Below are 21,079 nucleotides of genomic sequence, written 5' to 3'. Positions count from 1 at the left end.
TAATAAGTCTTATATGGTAAGAACGTTCTAAACCCTACACGTTTTCGATTCCGATTGTTCTTGCCTTGAAATAATAATTCGGAAAACATTCATTTACTGAACAGATCCAGTCGTATTTCAGTGTAGTCTGCTACGTGCTGATCTAGCTGCTACCGTCTCTGCTGCTACGTTATCGGAATAACACTTGTGTTTTCTGTTAGCTGCTGGGAATTGTATACTAACTCATCATTTGGTCATGTGGACAATAAACTACATGCCACTAACATGGCATAATTATGAGAGGAATCTTCGCAAGTCGAAACTGAAAAATTAGACACAGCGGGTTCTATTTTTAGATCAGTGGCAACTGCGGCACAGGCACATGCAATCTGTCAGAAAAAAAACATCTTCTGCTTTAATTAAAAAGCAGAAAATTTATGGTCTTAATCATTGGTATTGTGGAGAAAATCAGCTACATGTCATTAATTAATTCTGAGGATGAGAGTACACTCTCGCTTAAGCAAAGGGCGGAAGAATACGCTCTGTGGAAAAGTTAGCGCACTCCAAGAGTGCGCTAACAGTTTTAGCGCATCGCCATTAGCCAATCAACTGGTTCACATCAGTCATGTGACACCAGTACTTACTGACAATTATTATTATTATTTAAGTTATTGAGACATCCCAGTGCACTAAGGGATAAATTTATAGAGCAAATCGAGAAAATTCATTATTGAACGAAGCGCATAGCGCTGAGTTCAATAATTATTTTCGAGATTTGCTCTATAAATCCCTTAGTGCACTGGGATTGTTTCAATAACGATATTGTCAGTACCGCCAGATAAAAAAGAAGATTCAAAACGCACATTTTGCAACGCGCATTTGGATAGGCGTAACTGTGTGGTCAGGTTTGTGTCAGATCTACTTTTGTGTGGGCTGTCTCAAGTGTGTCGTGCTTTCGTCACACGCAAACTCTTTTTTTAATTTCTGTTGGTAAATTCCAGTGTAGCGTTAAGCTAAAAAGTGATGATCTTTCATAGAGACCTCATTGGAACTCGGAGAAAGGACTGTGCTCTTAGTTATTTGCGATTCGAAACCTTCATCGAGCTTCGACAGATTGACTGTGCAGAGTTTTGCCCCTTGCCAAGGTCGACGGAAAGCACATTTTCAAAATAAATGTGGCATGTTTCTCGTGTGGTATCTTCACTCATCGGGGAGTCTGGTACTAAATATGAACGGTAAGAATGCTCTGAACCCTACACGTATTATATCCCCATCGTTTTATCGTTCACATTTGCCCAACATGTTAATTTGCTGAGCGGGATTTATGTCGTCTGCTAGGCTATGGCAATCGAACCACTGCACTGAGTCTCATTTCAAAAACAAAAATTGCTCGTCACACGTTGCACTGAGTCTGCACGCATGAAGCAGGCTGGTAATAAGTCTTATATATGGTAAGAACGTTCTAAACCCTGCACGTTTTCGATTCCGATTGTTCTTGCCTTGAAATAATAATTCGGAAAACATTCATTTACTGAACAGATGCAGTCGTATTTCAGTGTGGTCTGCTACGTGCTGATCTAGCTGCTACGTTATCGGAATAACACTTGTGTTTTCTGTTAGCTGCTGGGAATTGTATACTAACTCATCATTTGGTAATGTGGACAATAAGCTACATGCCACTAACATGGCATAATTATGAGAGGAATCTTCGCAAGTCGAAACTGAAAAATTAGACACAGCGGGTTCTATTTTTAGATCAGTGGCAACTGTGGCAGAGGCACATGCAATCTGTCAAAAAACAAACACTTCTGCTTTAATTGAGAAGCAGGAAATTTATGGTCATAATCATTGGTATTGTGGAGAATATAAGCTACTTGTCATTAATTAATTCTGAGGATGAGAGTACACTCTCGCTTAGTCAAAGGGCGGAAAAATACGCTCTGTGGAAAAGTTATCTTTCTTTCTTTCTTTCTTTATTTGGTGTTTAACGTCGTTTTCAACCATTCAAGGTTATATCGCGACGGGGGAAGGGGGGAGATATGGATAGGGGAAAGGGGGGAGATGGGATAGAGCCACTTGTTAATTGTTTCTTGTTCACAAAAGCACTAATCAAAAAATTGCTCCAGGGGCTTGCAACGTAGTAGAATATATGACCTTACTGGGAGAATGCAAGTTTCCAGTACAAACGACGTAACATTTCTTACATACTGCTTGACTAAAATCTTTACAAACATTGACTATATTCTATACAAGAAACACTTAACAAGGGTAAAAGGAGAAACAGAACCTGTTAGTCGCCTCTTACGACATGCTGGTTAGCATCGGGTAAATTCTTTCTCGTCCCAACCAATATGGGACTCCCCCTAACCCGCGGGGGGTGGAAAAGTTATCGCACTCCAAGAGTGCGCTAACAGTTTTAGCGCATCGCCATTAGCCAATCAACTGGTTCACATCAGTCATGTGACACCAGTACTTACTGACAATTATTATTATTTAAGTTATTGAGACATCCCAGTGCACTAAGGGATTTATAGAGCAAATCGAGAAAATTCATTATTGAACGAAGCGCATAGCGCTGAGTTCAATAATTATTTTCGAGATTTGCTCTATAAATCCCTTAGTGCACTGGGATTGTTTCAATAACGATATTGTCAGTACCGCCATAGAAAAAAGAAGATTCCTAACGCACATTTTGCAATGCGCATTTGAATAGGCATAACTGTGTGGTCAGGTCGTGCACAGTAAAGATCTACTTTTGTGTGGGGTGTCTCAAGTGTGTCGTGCTTTCGTCACACGCATTTTAATTTCTGTTGGTAAATTCCAGTGTAGCGTTAATCTGAACAGTGATGATCTTTCAGAGAGACCTCATTTGAACTCGGAGAAAGGCTCTTCATTATTTGCGATTCGAAACCTCCAGTCGAGCTTCGACGGATTGACTATGCGGAGTGACTCCCCTTGAATTGACTCAAAGCGGGACTCGACGGTTCGCACATTTTCAAAACAAATGTGGCATATTTCTCGTGTTCTATGATCTATCTTCACTCATCGGGGAGTCTGATACTAAATATGAACGGTAAGAATGCTCTGAACCCTACACGTATTATATCCCCATCGTTTTTTCGTTCACATTTGCCCAACATGTTAATTTGCTGAGCGGGGTTAATGTCGTCTGCTAGGCTACCTGCCAACCTGGGCAATGGAACGACTGCAGTCTGCACTGAGTCTGTACGCATAAGGCAGGCTGCTAATAAATCTTATATATGGTAAGAACGTTCTGAACCTTACACGTTTTCGATTACGATTGTTCTTGCTTTGAAATAATAATTCTGAAACCATTCATTTACTGAACTGATGTAGTCGTATTTCTGTGTTGTCTGCTACAGAGTCGATCGAGTCAGTCTTCCAAACTGGTCTTGCTGGTACGTTATCGGAATAACACTTGTGTTTTCTGTTAGCCGCTGGGAATTGTATACTAACTCATCATTTGGTAATGTGGATGATAAGCTACATGCCACTAACACGGCATATGAGAAGAATCTATGCAAGTCGGCGAAAATTAAATGAAACACAGCGGCTTCCATTTTTTTAGATCACTGGCACTGGCACAGGCACATGCAATCTGTCAGAAAAAAACCCACTTCTGCTTTAATTGAGAAGCAGGGAATTTATGGTCATTTGGTATTGTGGAGAATATAAGCTACATGTCATTAATTAATTCTGAGGATGAGAGCACAGTCTTGCTTAGGCAAAGGGCGCAAGAATACGCTCTGTGGAAAAGTTGGCGCACTCCAAGAGTGCGCTAACAGTTTTAGCGCATCGCCATTAGCCAATCAACTGGTTCACATCAGTCATGTGACACCAGTACTTACTGCCAATTATTATTATTATTATTATTATTATTATTTAAGTTATTGAGACATCCCAGTGCACTACGGAATTTATACAGCATAGCGCTGAGTTCAATAAATATTTTTGAGATTTGCTCTATAAATCCCTTAGTGCACTGGGATTGTTTCAATAACGGTATTGTCAGTACCGCCAGAGAAAAAAGAAGATTCAAAACGCACATTTTGCAACGCGCATTTGGATAGGCGTAACTGTGTGGTCAGGTTTGTGTCAGATCTACTTTTGTGTGGGCTGTCTCAAGTGTGTCGTGCTTTCGTCACACGCAAACTCTTGTTTTAATTTATGTTGGTAAATTTCAGTGTAGCGTTAAACTAAAAAGTGATGATCTTTCATAGAGACCTCATTTAAACTCGGAGAAAGGACTGTGCTCTTAGTTATTTGCGATTCGAAACCTTCATCGAGCTTCGACAGATTGACTGTGCAGAGTGTTGCCCCTTGCCAAGGTCGACGGTAAGCACATTTTCAAAATAAATGTGGCATGTTTCTCGTGTGGTATCTTCACTCATCGGGGAGTCTGGTACTAAATATTAACGGTAAAAATGCTCTGAACCCTACACGTATTATATCCCCATCGTTTTATCGTTCACATTTGCACAACATGTTAATTTGCTGAGCGGGATTTATGTCGTCTGCTAGGCATATGGCAATCGAACCACTGCACTGAGTCTCATTTCAAAAACAAAAATTGCTCGTCACGTTGCACTGAGTCTGCACGCATGAGGCAGGCTGGTAATAAGTCTTATATATGGTAAGAACGTTCTAAACCCTACACGTTTTCGATTCCGATTGTTTTTGCCTTGAAATAATAATTCGGAAAACATTCATTTACGGAACAGATGCAGTCGTATTTCAGTGTAGTCTGCTACGTGCTGATCTAGCTGCTACGTTATCGGAATAACACTTGTGTTTTCTGTTAGCTGCTGTGAATTGCATACTAACTCATCATTTGGTAATGTGGATAATAAGCTACATGCCACTAACATGGCATAATCATGAGAGGAATCTTCGCAAGTCGAAACTGAAAAGACACAGCGGGTTCTATTTTTAGATCAGTGGCAACTGTGGCACAGGCACATGCAATCTGTCAGAAAAAAACCCACTTCTGCTTTAATTGAGAAGCAGGACATTTATATTATGGTCATAATCATTGGTACTGTGGAGAATATACCTAAGCTACATGTCATTAATTAATTCTGAGGATAAAAGTACACTCTCGCTTAGGATAAGGGCGGAAGAATACGCCCTGTGGAAAAGTTAGCGCACTCCAAGAGTGCGCTAACAGTTTTAGCGCATCGCCATTAGCCAATCAACTGGTTCACATCAGTCATGTGACACCCGTACTTACTGACAATTATCATTATCATTATTATTATTATTATAAGTCGAACATACCCCGTGCTGTCTTCCGCATCTCATTCACACCCATGTGTCTTCATTGCGGTTTGACCAAATTGTACATGCTCAAGCAATCTTCAAGCATTTCACTAGCTTTGTGGTAAAATGAACAAAACATTCTTGCCGTTTGGATTCTTCTTCTTGCAGTTCAGCAATGAAGTCAGTAACAACTAGCCAAATCCCATTCCAAAACCTGTTTGGCATCACCTTGCTCTTTGGTGAGGTTCAAACTGAAGATCGTAGCATAGAGGTGTAGGCGAGACCCACCCTGACTATGTAGACTTAATCAGTTTCCTCAGAACAAAATGTAGCTAAATGATCTTGGGCTGCCACGGATGAAGTGTTTGGCCACATGCCTGCGAAGTATGACACAATTAATGCATCATCGATGCTCAGGCGTGCTAAACAAAACTTTGAAGCAAGCCGGAAACTTATTTTGTGGATTCTTGAAAGGTTTCTTCATCTCCTAACATGCAGGAAGATAGAACGTGCATAGAGCCCTCTAAAGTGCAAGTGAAAAACCCACCCATCTTGCGCCCATCGTCTCATACATGGGACGGTATTTTGTGCATACACTTCTTTACGTGCAATTATTTTCTAAACAGCCCCAAAGACACACTTTTAGATAATTGCATTATCTTCATTGTTTGTTATAAGTGAAATATAGACAAGTGGAAAATAAACGAACGGCAGCTTGTATCTTTTTGTCTTCGCGACTATCGCTCGATTGTTTGCCACAACATTACACGAATAGCTCGCCACTTCTCTCAAACGGAGTGGGTTCTGCAAACCCAACTCACTGAAAACCAATAGACCCTCAGGGTCTGGTGCCTCTGCATAGTTGAGATAGAGTACCCACGATTGTGGTGCGTCCCATATATGGGACAATGGGCATACATGTGTTAAGATTCCCTCCGTTTTAAGATCTGATTTTCATTGAGATTTGGAGGTGCCATTGTATAACAAGGTCATTGTGAGCCAAAACGAGAAGAGAAAAAACAAGAGCTGAGGAAAGTGAAAGCGAATGAGTTACCTCTCGTAGTGGTGTCCGACGTGCAAATACATATAGTCAAATAGATAACAGACAGTGACCAAACAACCGACAAAACGAACGCCATAACAGGAGAGAGAGAGAGAGAGAGAGAGAGAGAGAGAGAGAGAGAGAGAGAGAGAGAGAGAGAGAGAGAGAGAGAGAGAGAGAGAGAGAGAGAGAGAGAGACACTGACACTGACACAGTTTAATTGAATATGGGCCTACAGCCCCTTTCAATGAGATGGTACAGATGAATCACAGGAATAAAAATAGAAAACATGATATTGAAACGTATCTATAATCTTGCACATCAATGCTGCCTAATATATACATACAACCGAACAATAAATACAGCAACAACAAAACCTTCAGCGACAATTAATCCTCATTATTATTTAACATTGGCAATCTTAACTGAAATGCAAAAAACAAAAACTTTGCTAAATCTACAATTGTTTCTGTGTCTTGTTTTTTAAACATTGTAATCATACTGCCCAACTGATCACCAACACTTAAAAACTGTGCTAAATACTTTATTCTTAGCTCACAATATGTTTGGCATTCAAACAAAAAATGGATTTCGGTCTCTAATTTATCTTCACAAAAGGGGCAACACTTGTTTTCTGTTGAATTTTGGAAGCGATATCTGTGGATATTTATCTGTGAAACGCCCATTCTAAATTGAGCGATGACATTTCTGTACACATCTTTCCATAAAATGTCCACATAACGTTCTTTTTCAAAACAGGCTTTATATTTTCCATACAGTGATAGGCGCTCACTCGAGTCCAAATGATTACGCCAATCATGACAGAAGGAACTGCAGAGCCTCTCCTTCAGTTCTGCAAAAAACGCCCTCTCGTTTCCACATCCAAACATCCAAACTTGGTAAAATCCATTTTCACACAGAACTGCCTTTACATGCGTTACCCATGTGATACCACCTTTTTCGTGGAGGTTGAACAACATTTTGTATGCCTTCTTTGAATAAAAATTGTCTGGCTGTCTCAATAACCGTAACCAATATTTAATCAACCTTGTGACTGTTGTCACCCAAAGAGGATACCTATACCCAATTCACCATACACAACATCATTGGGAGTTTTATCTACTACGTGCAGAAACCGTTTACATGCAAATAAATGAACACGTTCCAATTGGTCATACTTCTCATAACCCCAAATTTCGGCTCCATATTATATTAATACTGGCAATACTTGCGCATCAAATAACTTAAAAAATACATCAAATGAGTTACAACTCATGTTCTTTAAGGTATTCAAAATTTCGATCGTGCTTCGCTTTGCTCTTGTTGCTGCGTCTTCAATTGCGACGCCATAACTATGTCTTGTTGAAAAGGTGAGGCCAAGATATTTATACGAATTTACAACCTCCAACTGATTCTCATCAAAAATCCATTTTTCTCTTGCACTTAGAAATCCGCCTTTTCTGAAAACTATTATTTTTTATTTATCTAGATTTACTCTAAGACCCAGTCGTTGCATTGCTGTACATAAAACATTTAACTGGTTCTGTAATCCAACAGCAGTGGATGCTATCAAAGTGAGATCGTCAGCAAACAATAACAAAAAAAGTTCAAATTCCGTAGGACCGAGGGACACACCATGTTTGCCCTTTTCAATAATTTCGTTCGCCAAATCATTAATTAACAAAGAAAACAGCATTGGGCTCATAACACAACCTTGTTTCAGCCCTTGTAGACATTCGAAATAGTCCGTATAACCCTCATTGGAAAGGACACGTGCTTCAACAGTGGCATACATAGCTCTTATCATTCTTAACATTCTTCCGCTGACACCCGATATCATCAACACGGACCACAGCACAGTGCGGTTAACAGTATCGTAAGCCTTTCTAAAATCTATAAAACCAACATACAACTTAGATCTTTTTAACAGATGTTTCTCAATGGCGGCATGCAGAGTGAAAATATGATCTGTGGTGGAACGTCCCTTTCTGAAACCAGTTTGTACATCGTTCAAAACGGAGTTTTCTTCCGACCACAGAACCAGTCTGTTATTAATAACTTGGGTAAATACTTTGCTCAAAATGCTCAAAAGTGATATGCCTCGGTAATTATCCGGATTATTTCTGTCTCCTTTCTTATATAAAGGAATAATAGTAGCCTTCGTCCATTAAAGCGGGAAGTGTCCTTTAGAAAACAAATAATAACATCTCATTTTCAACTGTTTTTATCATTTCTGCCAAAATACTGCCTGGGCCTGCTGCTTTTCCTGTTTTCAAATGTTTAATCGCTTTTCGTATTTCGGCTCCAGTAATTTCTGCATCCAAAATATCATTAAAAACACCGTCTGCGGTAGAGCATACATCCTCCTCTACATTGATGTCAACTCCTTCATTAAATACTCCTTCAAAATGCTTCAACCAATCTTCCTTCTCAATACAATTCATTACCCTTCTCTTCGTTCTATGCCTGCGACTTTCAGCCCAAAAGTCTTTTGGGCTTTGCATTGAATCAAGCAAAGCATCTAGGATGCTTTCTTTTCTTGATTCCTCTTTACATTCTTCAAACCATTATACTCTTTACGCTGTTCTTCATACAACCCATAATCTTCCTTAAAATTAGTGTGTCGGAAGTGTCTTAAACATTTTCTCACTTCTTTTCGTTTGATATGGCATTCTTTGTCGAACCATATTGCTGTCTGCGTTTTGTATTGTCCGCCTTGAATAATGACCCTTTTCATGCAATCTGCCGCATTCAAAACAACATCAGTAAACATATCAAGAGATCTTTCTGGACATTCATCAATCATTGCCTGTGCGTCATTCTCTCTCTCTCTCTCTCTCTCTCTCTCTCTCTCTCTCTCTCTCTCTCTCTCTCTCTCTCTCTCTCTCTCTCTCTCTCTCTCTCTCTCTCTCAACACATATGAGAGAGAGAGAGAGAAAGAGAGAGAGAGAGAGAGGGGGAGAGATAGACATATATATAGAGAGAGAGAGATAGAGAGAGAGAGATGATGGTTATGGAACTTTATTTTTCAAGGATAGATGTTTAAGGCGACGCCTTTTCTTACAACCGGTCCTTATTTCTAATCAGTACAAATGTTTATAAAATGATAAAGGACTGGGTGGCCTAGTGGTAACGCACTTGCGCTCGGAATCGAGAGGTTGCGTGTTCGACCCTGGGTCGGGCCGCTATTTTCTCCCCCCTTTCCTAACCTAGATGGTGGGTTCAAGTGCTAGTCTTTCGGATGAGAGGAAAAAAAGAGGTCCCTTCGTGTACACTATATTGGGGTGTACACGTTAAAGATCCCACGATTGACAAAAGGGTCTTTCCTGGCAAAATTGTATAGGCATAGATAAAAATGTCCATCAAATACCCGTGTGACTTGGAATAAAGGCCGCGAAAGGTGAACATTCGCCTAACAGGCTTGAGGTTTGCTGGTCGATGTGAATGCGTGATATTGTGGAGAAAAGCGACTACAGGAATATTTTTAATATTTTTGTCTTTTCTCCATATGCAATTTTCTTCTTAAAGTATATAGAGTGAAGAAGAAGAGAAGGCGTAGAGAGCAGAATATATTATCTAAGTTAGTATTGAAACTGTGTGGAATTAAGATTCACACTCTAAAATCATATTTGTTCTTTCCCCTAGTAAATTGTTCGGAGATAGGTGTGATATAGTACTTTTCTATTGTTCTCTTGCGGTAGAATTAATTGGTTAATTGGTTTTGACACGATGGCGCCGGCTTGACTAACGGGATATGAACCCTAGGTCACTAACTCGCTACGGGGACCGCCCGTGAAAGCATTGTTTTTCGACATCCAACTCTCACCTTTCTTCCCCCCCCCCCACCCTCCTTTCCAGCTTGATTCTTTACTTCCATGTTGAATAATACTTGGTACACACAGACGAACACACACGCACACTCTCTCTCTCTCTCTCTCTCTCTCTCTCTCTCTCTCTTTCTCTCTCTCTTTCTCTCTCTCTCTCTCTCTCTCTCTCTCTCTCTCTCTCTCTCTCTCTCTCTCTCTCTCTCTTTCGTCTTTTATGTAGCTTTTACATGTATATCATTCTTTGTTTTACCCATGTATTCAATATAAACATGTAGTCTGTATTCATTTGTTTAGTAGAATGTAGATTTTATGTTTATCATCTACATATGAGAAGCCTGTTGAATATACACTGTGTTTGACTGTGGTTAACTTGTAACTGCATACATTTTTGGTGTGACATGACTATTTTGCGAGATAATAGTCAGAGGTTTTGCACTTTGTTCACAGTGTTGATAACCAATGAGTGTTTGGTATCAAATGATGCGTCGTAGAATCTCCATTTTATTGATGTATATCTTTATAGCGTTTTTGATGTAGTTTTCTTAGTACAGGAGTTTTTGTGTATGTTTGAGGGGTTTTAACTGTAGCTTGTATGGAGACTGATAGCAGCCTCGAAACTCTCCCCCCTCCCTCCCCATTTTGTTATGTGATCCCAGTGCGACGTTTTCATTGGTTCCTTAGCTGTGACGTCAGGGACAGTCATGGAAGGTATATAAGCTGTTAGTTTTCAAGGTTCGGGGGAGTCTTGGCAACCAACCTGGCTTAAGTGTCTAAATGGTATACCGGACTCCCCACCACCACTTAGGGTTACAGCATTGCTTCTTTGGGAATGGTTGTGGATGAGTTCCAACCTGAGTACTGAGAAGTATTTGTTGTTATCTCTAAATTGTCCTCCGGAGTTTTGGCAACCAACCTGGCTTAAGTGTCTAAATGGTATACCGGACTCCGCCCTGTGGACTGAACTGACAGGGTTAAAAACAAACGTTCCGCAGTCCCAGGTTACCACACGGCGAGTAAAGTGGCGTCGCTTTATTCTTTTACTTTATTTTTATCCAGGCCCCGAACCTCTGCCCAAATTTTCAGCCATTTTAGGACATAGCTAGATATTGCTTTCAGTAGCGTATTTTGCTAAGGGTACCTACGGGTCATGCCCAAATTTTCAGCCATTTTTGGATTTTTGTGAAAATTACAGGAATAGAGTGAACCAATGTACATATATATTTTCTGAAAAGAACCTACGCCTTGTATTGAGTTGTTTTCATGATTTGTTTTGATTCAATACAATTTTGAACTTTACCTGCCTCTTCTTGAGTTTATATTCTGTGTGTCTGTTTGTCCTGTCGTGTGATTGCCATCCTGACAAATGAACTTCAAACACGTATAACATCTAAGACACAGACACAGACAGTTATAGTTAATGTGAAGCTAAGACCGCTCGGCTTTACAAATGGTGTCAGAAGTGGGATTCTCGTCTCACTTTCGGCTTTACAAATGGATCCAGAAGTGGGATCTTAAGATTGGTTCATTGTAGGTTTTGGTAGCTTCCGATTTATTTTTACTCAGAAAGAGAAGATCCCATCGCATCCTTTTGTTTTTATTTTATTTTTCTCAGTCACTTAGCCATTGACTTTATTTCTCTGGACTGCTGCGAAGCAAGATGTCTGACTTTGGTTCACAAGAAGACCTGCGGGCGTCAGGCGGTACTGACGACAAGGGTCGTCGCCTACCTCCCTTGAAACAGCATAATGCAAACACTAGCATATTTTTTTTTGCTATCAGAGTTAGGTCTTTTTCTCTGTGTACTTTAAAGAGATGGGGCTGTTAGTGTTCAAAGCTTTAGGCTGGTTTTTCCTTTTGCTGGGCAAACCTTTTTGTTTTCGTCTGCTCCCTGAAAATCACCCTTCCTGCTGATGGCTGCGGACCGAAGCAAGATAGCGGACAACGAGGCAGTGTTCCAGAGGGCATGCAGGGACAACACGGCACGTTGTCTTGGCAACGAGGAACACGGTCTACACGGCGCTTGGAGGAAAAGCAAGGAACCATCCGGACAACACAGCAGGGGTCGTCTTCAGTCAACTGCACACGGGAGCAGTACAGAGTGGCTTTCCGGTCCGTCTCTCCAACTCGAGACCTGGACTGGGAAGCCAGAGCTGCATACTGTCGGCGACACGATTCACGTGTTGCTGGCAAGAGAGCAGAGCAGCCAACGCCAGGAATGCAGCGCTCTGCGTCACGAGGCGACAACGCCGAAGGAGAATATTCGGGGACTGACAGCGGTCTTGGAGTCAGTCTCTGTCTCCCCGGATCACAGCGCGCACAGAACAACGGCAGTGGAGGACGAGCGGCCAGCTGGCGAGACAACTACAACTGCAGAGGAAGAGCAAGAGAGGCGAGGAGACAGCGACATAGGTGACACGAAGCTTGTCACTGGGGTCCAAGGACGATCGAGCTTTTCTGACGCTGCAGCCTCGGTGACACGCGGTCATCCTAACGTGTGTAACCTGGGAAAGCAACAGATGCCGGGCGGGGAAAACCTTTCCTGCTGGCATAGATGTCGAGTTCTGGACAGACAGGGACACTGTCTGGAGCTCGACGGAAGGAACGGCGCTTCGCTGACCGGCGGAAGCGAGTTCAACAGATGTCCACCAACATTCAACGGAAAGGCGGATTGGGTGGCGTTCCGAGTTCAGTTCGAAATGTTTGCAGAGCCGAACAGATGGACAGAGGCAGACATGGGTTTTCAGCTTGGTGTTTGTCTACGAGGGTCAGCACTGACAACGCTGAAACTCGTGAGACCCGAAGACAGGCGGGAATATGGCTCGCTTGTTCGGGCCCTTGAAGCGAGATTCAGCACACAGATACACGAGAAGGAACCGGCTTCTACGGACGAACCTTCAGAACAGAACGCGTCAGCAAGATGAAAGTCTGCCTGCATTAGCGGAAGACGTCAGGCGCCTGGTACAGATAGTCTATCCGGCAGCTAGAAGAGAAGACAGTAGCTGGAGACGGGCCATCGAGGAGGGAGATGTTTTGGTCTTTTTACACCTGTGACGGCTGCACAGGCGGTTGGGGTTGTACTGACGTCAGGAGTTACGTCAGGCAACAGGTTTTCCGAAGATCAGCGCATCTTTGAAGAGAAGACAGACAAGGAGGGGACAAAACCTGCTGAAGGTTGCTTCCGTGTGCAGTGTGGGACACTGCATGCAAGATACAGAGGGATTCTGTATACGTCCCAATAACTACACCGTCGGACATTTCGGCCCACAAGATTCCAGCGACGGCAGAGAAGAACTACGTCATTACGAAACGCAGCCGATACCAACAACAACACCGTACATCGAACTGACAAGGACAACCCAGCTGACCAGTGCGCTGCAGGGGATCCGGTCGGCGAGCGAGCTTTACGGCGCGCTGCCACGAGGCCGTGATTCCTGCCTCTGTCTGACGAGACAGGGGAACCTGTCTGACGCTGCAGCTGGTGCGTCTCGAGTCCTATCACCGCCACAGAAGTCGTCACAGAGGTCACCCGTTCCTGCGTTCCTGTTCGGCGCCGCGAGGACGCGCCGGGTGTCATCTGGTCCTTTGTTGCTGTCCGGCGCCGCGAGGACGCGCCTGATGTCGTCAAGGTACCACTCTCCCGGAATCCGCGGAGCGAGGCTACATCAGCGACAACTCAACGTCAGACGTAAGCACCAAGGAAATAGGCACCAGTGACTTCGTGATCAATAAGGGTAGGGAGCTCGATAGATGTTTTTGTTCTGATTTTTGGTTAAAAAGCATAGATTAGCATAACCAACGACGAAAGAGATGCAAATAACAAAAGGAGAGACAGCAGACCTACGTCATCGCCTGCTGGATAGACTGAGATTTGACCATTAGAGGAGATTGAGGGGTTCACGATGAGTCAACAGCGTCTGGCCAGAGCTGATGAAACATTTGTTTTTTTTCTTGTTGCAACAACTTACTACAGAAGAGTCATATACACTCTGCCATGGGTGTAGTCCAACAACCTGCGGGGGATTGGATTGGGAACCGTCTTGACCTGGTGTCACATTAGGTGGCACTGGAGGGTATGGTACAGAAGACCTACCAGAGGACAGGCAAGGCAAGCATAACCGAAAGAGCGGTTTGAGCGGCGTGTGCTGGACCTATGCGGCCACATAGGTCGGGTGGGCTGATCAACTGGAGAGCTAAGTGCATCCAGCAGCGAGGGAGCCTGAGAGATGGACTTCTCGGAAGGGGACTTAGATTACAACGAGGGGTCCCGAAGACACGCATCGGTCACCAATCCATGAACCTATTGCAGAAACCGAGAAGGTTGTCAAAGAGAAGAACACAGAACCTCAAATCTCTTCGAAAATCATTATTAGAATCTACGGTGGCAGTCAGCGACACCACTACCTCCGTCCCGATGAAGACACGGTGGTCGACCTGGGATGCCAGCTGCGTCTCAGCGTTAAACGATGCTCCAGCTGGGGGTCGTCCGGGGCGGATGTTTCACCGAGGTCGACGCTTTTGCAGTGACAGAAACGACAGAGGAAGCTGTCTGGCGCCGCGAGGACGCGCCAGCCGATGTTGATGTCGTTGCTGTGACGGAGGGAGCTGTCTGGCGCCGCGAGGACGCGCCAGCCGATGTCGACGCCGATGCTGTGACGAGATGACGTCAGAGTGACGTAACATCCTCGTCGTCAACGTGATGTCGCCGCACCTCCAACAACGATGACGTCAACGATCGAAGGTTTTATTATGTAGAGCATCAAAGACATTGAGTTAATCAGTTACATGAGTCAATTAGGATTGTTTTCAAAAGAAGGAGAAAGACAGACGTTAGAGGAGTTATCGCGTTGTGTGTGTGCGATTCAAAGACTGCTACGATGGGGACGGACAACAGATGCGGTGTTCATGTACACTTACGACTGGTAAGAGTATACATTTTGTCTTTTTATTCTATAAAAGGTTTCTCGTACTTGCTGAAATGGCGAACATGAATACGTTTGAGAAATCTGGTTTTGTTGGTTGTTATCTCTTTTGAATGTTGCTGGGAATTTCGTTTACACATGTTTTTGATTTCAATGCTGAGTAACCACGGCGAGGTAAATCGGTGTGTGGTTGTGTTTTTTTAAATGGAACAGAAGACTAGAGTGGAAAGTCTAACGTTCTTTTATAACAATTTTGTGTCACTATAACAGTTTTTTTTTTGTTTTCGTTGTTTTTACTGTAACCTGTAAAATACATCACTTATTTCATTGGGAAGGTCGCGAAGAAACAAATTATTTCGACGGTTTTTTTTAACGTCCCTCCTTTTGTTGTCGGTGAAAGAAATTATAATCGCATAATTCTAATATTTTTTTGTAACAATATATTTTTTTCTTTTTCTGCTTGAAATTTATAATGATAATAGAACTGAGAAGCTGAGAGAGGTGTTTTTATTTGGTTTGGGCCAAATTCATTTTATTTTTGAGTTGGAATCCAATAAGAACGAACAGAGGTTGTTGGTTCGGCGTTACTGATGGTGTTTCTAACGCATATCTTATTCTTCCGCTCGTTTTTTTACATTTGGTGTCAGAAGCAAAAGAAAGAGAGGATATTGGTGTTTCACTGGTTTTCTGTAAATATGATTTTTGCTTTGTGTAAAACGATGGTACTTATAGTACCCGCTATTACGAGCTAGTCGTGTGACAGAGAGTTTTCTTGCACACGAAACTGTAGATGTTTCACGACGGCTTTAGCCGGAGTGAAACAGCAGCAGTCGAGTGTGCAAGAAAACTCTCTGTCACACGACTAGCTCGTAATGGCGATTATGTCTCACAGCTTCAACAGAGCTAGAGGAGAGAACAAACACGTTTTGCGTACTCACGCTTGATAAACCTAAACACAGGAGCAGCCATTGTGGAGAGATCTACTTTTTGACGAAAGTGACCGAACAACTATAAATGACGTCTCGGAATATGTGAATGACGTCACAGTCATCGTCACAGTCTGTATCTTTTGAAGCATCGCAATCTTCATGACGTCTTTCTGTGTCTGCATCCGCGAAATGTTTGTTCTTTCCGGGATCTTTGTCATCTATGTTCACAACTCTGTCCTTATAGTGTCAGACTAACAGGCCTCCTGAACGAGCCACTTTCCAAGGGCAGCTAAATTCGCGTATGGAAACAGTACTGTCGTCTGGGATGCCGTTTTCAGTATTCTGAGCGTTGAAGAATTTCTAAAGAGAAGAAACGATAACAGCAGGAGAAATAAAAGTCGTGTGTGCATTTTGGGGTTTTTGGGGGGACGATTTCGAGTTTGAATCCGTTCTTGCACATGCTCCAAAGCGCGTAACATACAATCTTGCACACGTTTGCTTTAGTAGTGGCAAAGAAGGAAAGCGTGTGACATTGTGTGATGTATACTTAGCAGCAGGACTATATTTTTGCTTCTGCTTCAGGAAGTTTCAATACCCTCGGTCATTTTCAGTTTGAGGGCAAACTGTTTTTGTGGAGGGGGGCATTGTGGAGAAAAGCGACTACAGGAATATTTTTGTCTTTTCTCCATATGTAATTTTCTTCTTAAAGTATATAGAGTGAAGAAGAAGAGAAGGCGTAGAGAGCAGAATATATTATCTAAGTTAGTATTGAAACTGTGTGGAATTAAGATTCACACTCTAAAATCATATTTGTTCTTTCCCCTAGTAAATTGTTCGGAGATAGGTGTGATATAGTACTTTTCTATTGTTCTCTTGCGGTAGAATTAATTGGTTAAATTGGTTTTGACACGATGGCGCCGGCTTGACTGACGGGATATGAACCCTAGGTCACTAACTCGCTACGGGGACCGCCCGTGAAAGCATTGTTTTTCGACATCCAACTCTCACCTTTCTTCCCCCCCCCCACCCTCCTTTCCAGCTTGATTCTTTACTTCCATGTTGAATAATACTTGGTACACACACACACACACACACACACACTCTCTCTCTCTCTCTCTCTCTCTCTCTTTCTCTCTCTCTTCTCTCTCTCTCTCTCTCTCTCTCTCTCTCTCTCTCCTCTCTCTCTCTCTCTCTCTCTCTCTCTCTCTCTCTCTCTCTCTCTCTCTCTCTTTCGTCTTTTATGTAGCTTTTACATGTATATCATTCTTTGTTTTACCCATGTATTCAATATAAACATGTAGTCTGTATTCATTTGTTTAGTAGAATGTAGATTTTATGTTTATCATCTACATATGAGAAGCCTGTTGAATATACACTGTGTTTGACTGTGGTTAACTTGTAACTGCATACATTTTTGGTGTGACATGACTATTTTGCGAGATAATAGTCAGAGGTTTTGCACTTTGTTCACAGTGTTGATAACCAATGAGTGTTTGGTATCAAATGATGCGTCGTAGAATCTCCATTTTATTGATGTATATCTTTATAGCGTTTTTGATGTAGTTTTTTCTTAGTACAGGAGTTTTTGTGTATGTTTGAGGGGTTTTAACTGTAGCTTGTATGGAGACTGATAGCAGCCTCGAAACTCTCCCCCCTCCCTCCCCATTTTGTTATGTGATCCCAGTGCGACGTTTTCATTGGTTCCTTAGCTGTGACGTCAGGGACAGTCATGGAAGGTATATAAGCTGTTAGTTTTCAAGGTTCGGGGGAGTCTTGGCAACCAACCTGGCTTAAGTGTCTAAATGGTATACCGGACTCCCCACCACCACTTAGGGTTACAGCATTGCTTCTTTGGGAATGGTTGTGGATGAGTCCAAACCTGAGTACTGAGAAGTATTTGTTGTTATCTCTAAATTGTCCTCCGGAGTTTTGGCAACCAACCTGGCTTAAGTGTCTAAATGGTATACCGGACTCCGCCCTGTGGACTGAACTGACAGGGTTAAAAACAAACGTTCCGCAGTCCCAGGTTACCACACGGCGAGTAAAGTGGCGTCGCTTTACTCTTTTACTTTATTTTTATCCAGGCCCCGAACCTCTGCCCAAATTTTCGGCCATTTTAGGACATAGGATATTGCTTTCAGTAGCGTATTTTGCTAAGGGTACCTACGGGTCATGCCCAAATTTTCAGCCATTTTTGGACTTAGAATATTTTTGTAAGGAATAGAAAAATTACAGGAATAGAGTGAACCAATGTACAGATATATTTTCTGAAAAGAACTACGCCTTGTATTGAGTTGTTTTTATGATTTGTTTTGATTCAATACAATTTTGAACTTTACCTGCCTCTTCTTGAGTTTCTATTCTGTGTGTCTGTTTGTCCAGTCGTGTGATTGCCATCCTGACAAATGACCTTCAAACACGTATAACATCTAAGACACAGACACAGACAGTTAGAGTTAATGTGAAGCTAAGACCGCTCGGCTTTACAATGTATTGTGTAAAAAATTCCATCTCACACGGCATAAAGCGCTTTGAACTTCGGATAAGGCGCTATATAAATAAAGAGAATAATAAATAAACAAGTAAAGCAACATGACAAATAAACAAAGTAAACGAACGAACCAGCAAACAATGATGATAATGATGATGATGATGATGATGATGATGATGATGATGATCAAGGGATGATGATGATGATGAACTTGATGATGATGATAATGATGATGATGATGATGATGATGATGATGATGATGATGATGATGATGATGATGATGATGATGATTATGATGGAACATCGCAACATACATTCCACATAATACATATAATAAAGAACATATTTGTGTCATTCATGAAGCTTTGCCAATTGTTGACAGCTACTTGCACATGTTAAGACTAGTATAGCCATCTAGGTAGACATAACATGATTATGCAGAGCTTGTTTAAAACTCTTTAGTGAGGTTAATGATCTTATTACAGACGGTATTAGGTTCCACACCATAGCGCCAGAGAAGGCTTGACTAGTTTTGAACAAATCAATCCTGGGTATTGGTGGTAGAAAATTGATAGACCCGTACCAGAGAGAGAGAGAGAGAGAGAGAGAGAGAGAGAGAGAGAGAGAGAGAGAGAGAGAGAGAGAGAGAGAGAGAGAGAGAGAGAGAGAGAGAGAGAGAGAGAGAGAGAGAGAGAGAGAGAGAGAGAGAGAGAGAGAGAGAGAGAGAGAGAGAGAGAGAGAGAGAGAGAGAGAGAGAGCAGATGGTTATGGAACTTTATTTTTCAAGGATAGAGGTTTAAGGCGACGCCTTTTCTTACAACCGGTCCTTACTTCTAATACAAATGTCTAATAAATGATAAACAAGTAAAGCAACATAAAAAATAAACAAAGTAAACGAACGAACCAGCAAACAATCGACAAGTAAGCAAACAAGCAAATAAACATAAACAACAACATGACAAAGTAAGCAACATACAAATCGAAAGCGAAACATGCAACATGTTAATTGAGGTTACACAATCATGTAAAGTGATCGACGGTAAAATTCACACAATACCAACGTTCACACTAATGCTTATAATGATTGTATGGTGTAAATGATGATGATGAAGATGTTGACAGCTACTTGCACATGTTAAATCTCTTTAGTGAGGTTAATAATCTTATTACGGACGGAATGGAGTTCCACACCATAGCGCCAGAGAAGGCTTGACTAGTTTTGAACAAATCAATCCTGGGTATTGGTGGTAGAAAATTTATGGACCCGTAACCGAGAGAGAGAGAGAGAGAAAGAGAGAGAGAGAGAGAGAGAGAGAGAGAGAGAGAGAGAGAGAGAGAGAGAGAGAGAGAGAGAGAGAGAGAGAGAGAGAGAGAGAGAGAGAGAGAGAGAGAGAGAGAGAGAGAGAGAGAGAGAGAGAGAGAGAGAGAGAGAGAGAGAGAGAGAGAGAGAGTAACACTTGAAGGGTTGACACTTCGATGACAAGTTTTAATTTCCAAATGTGACAAAGCTTGTATTTTACAGTGGTTAAAATGCAATGCAGATGATTTTCATGTGCATTTGAAGAAAGGTGAAAGGAATAGGAAGTCCGCAACAACTTTCGAACGAGTTCCTGTATCAGTAAACACATACATATTTTTCAGGATCATCAGCACACTTGACTGTCTGAACAACAGTCTTTGTTTCTGTACGATGTAAGAAGATAATTAAGTTCCTTTACGATGCAGATTGTGTTGCATATGTTGACAGTTGGCATGGACACTACAATCAGCATATTTCTTGGGAGTACGTTCAAGGCACATATAACAGACATGTTCAACGAACACATCTTTAAATATTTCGAAAATAATGCAGCATGAGTTTGGTAGGCTGCTTTAAAACGCAAAGAGACACTAATAACGTCCAGCATTTTAATGTGATCATTTGACCTAGTCCTCTCTATCCCAGCCAGCATGATTCTGCGTGACGCATGCGTTATTTCTGCGTTTTTCATGCCTCGTGACACCTTCGCTTCGCGCGCGTTATTTTTCGCCAACTTTTACGCAGATTGTCGCATTCCAAACGACTTCACCACGCAGTGGATAGCACGCATGGATTCAATGAAAAGGTGATTGCAATTATTGTTTTTCCTAATTTTATACCGTGTGTTTATGCATGTTCTTCATGAAATAATTTATTATATTTTATGTTATTAAAAAATATTTACTTTTACATTTTGGTTATGAATAGTTATTCTTCTTCAAAAACTTTTTATATTTTTTTTAGAACAAAATTGCAAAACAAACTTGCTACCGCTCCTTTCACAGCAGACTCTGCACCCGAGTTGTTGGCCTTTAAAGTCAACACCGGTGAGTTGTGGAATCTGTTTGTGATGGGGTCTGGTGGTTTCCGATTGTCTGTATGTTCATGGAAACCTTCGGGTTTGCATAACAGTTTTTATAGGGCTAAGAAATTAGCCCTAACATTTTCAATCCTGTTTGATTGCACTTCGCTTCCCGAGGTGATCGTAGTGTTTCGGCACTCGGTTACATCTGGCGCTTGCGAGCAGGGATGGGACTCGGCATGATATGTTCAGGTAATGGCATAATATGACCACTGAACATGTTCGTGCTGT

At 41.9% G+C, this 21,079-nt stretch overlaps 2 long non-coding RNA genes across 2 annotated transcripts in view; one reads left to right on the top strand and one right to left on the bottom strand.

Moving 5' to 3' along the window:
* Positions 1-21,079, bottom strand: part of LOC138955777 (uncharacterized) — a 40,424-nt gene that overhangs the window by 1,766 nt on the left and 17,579 nt on the right. The window lies entirely within an intron of this gene.
* On the top strand, positions 10,143-18,314 carry LOC138955778 (uncharacterized). Its single transcript, XR_011452365.1, has 2 exons — positions 10,143-11,226; positions 18,104-18,314. It is a non-coding gene; the product is annotated as an uncharacterized lncRNA (long non-coding RNA).

This window comes from Littorina saxatilis, unplaced genomic scaffold, assembly GCF_037325665.1.
Source record: "Littorina saxatilis isolate snail1 unplaced genomic scaffold, US_GU_Lsax_2.0 scaffold_750, whole genome shotgun sequence".
Classification (NCBI taxonomy): Eukaryota; Metazoa; Mollusca; class Gastropoda; order Littorinimorpha; family Littorinidae; genus Littorina; species Littorina saxatilis.
Note: the sequence above shows the minus strand (reverse complement) of the source record. Positions and strands in the feature narration are given on the sequence as shown.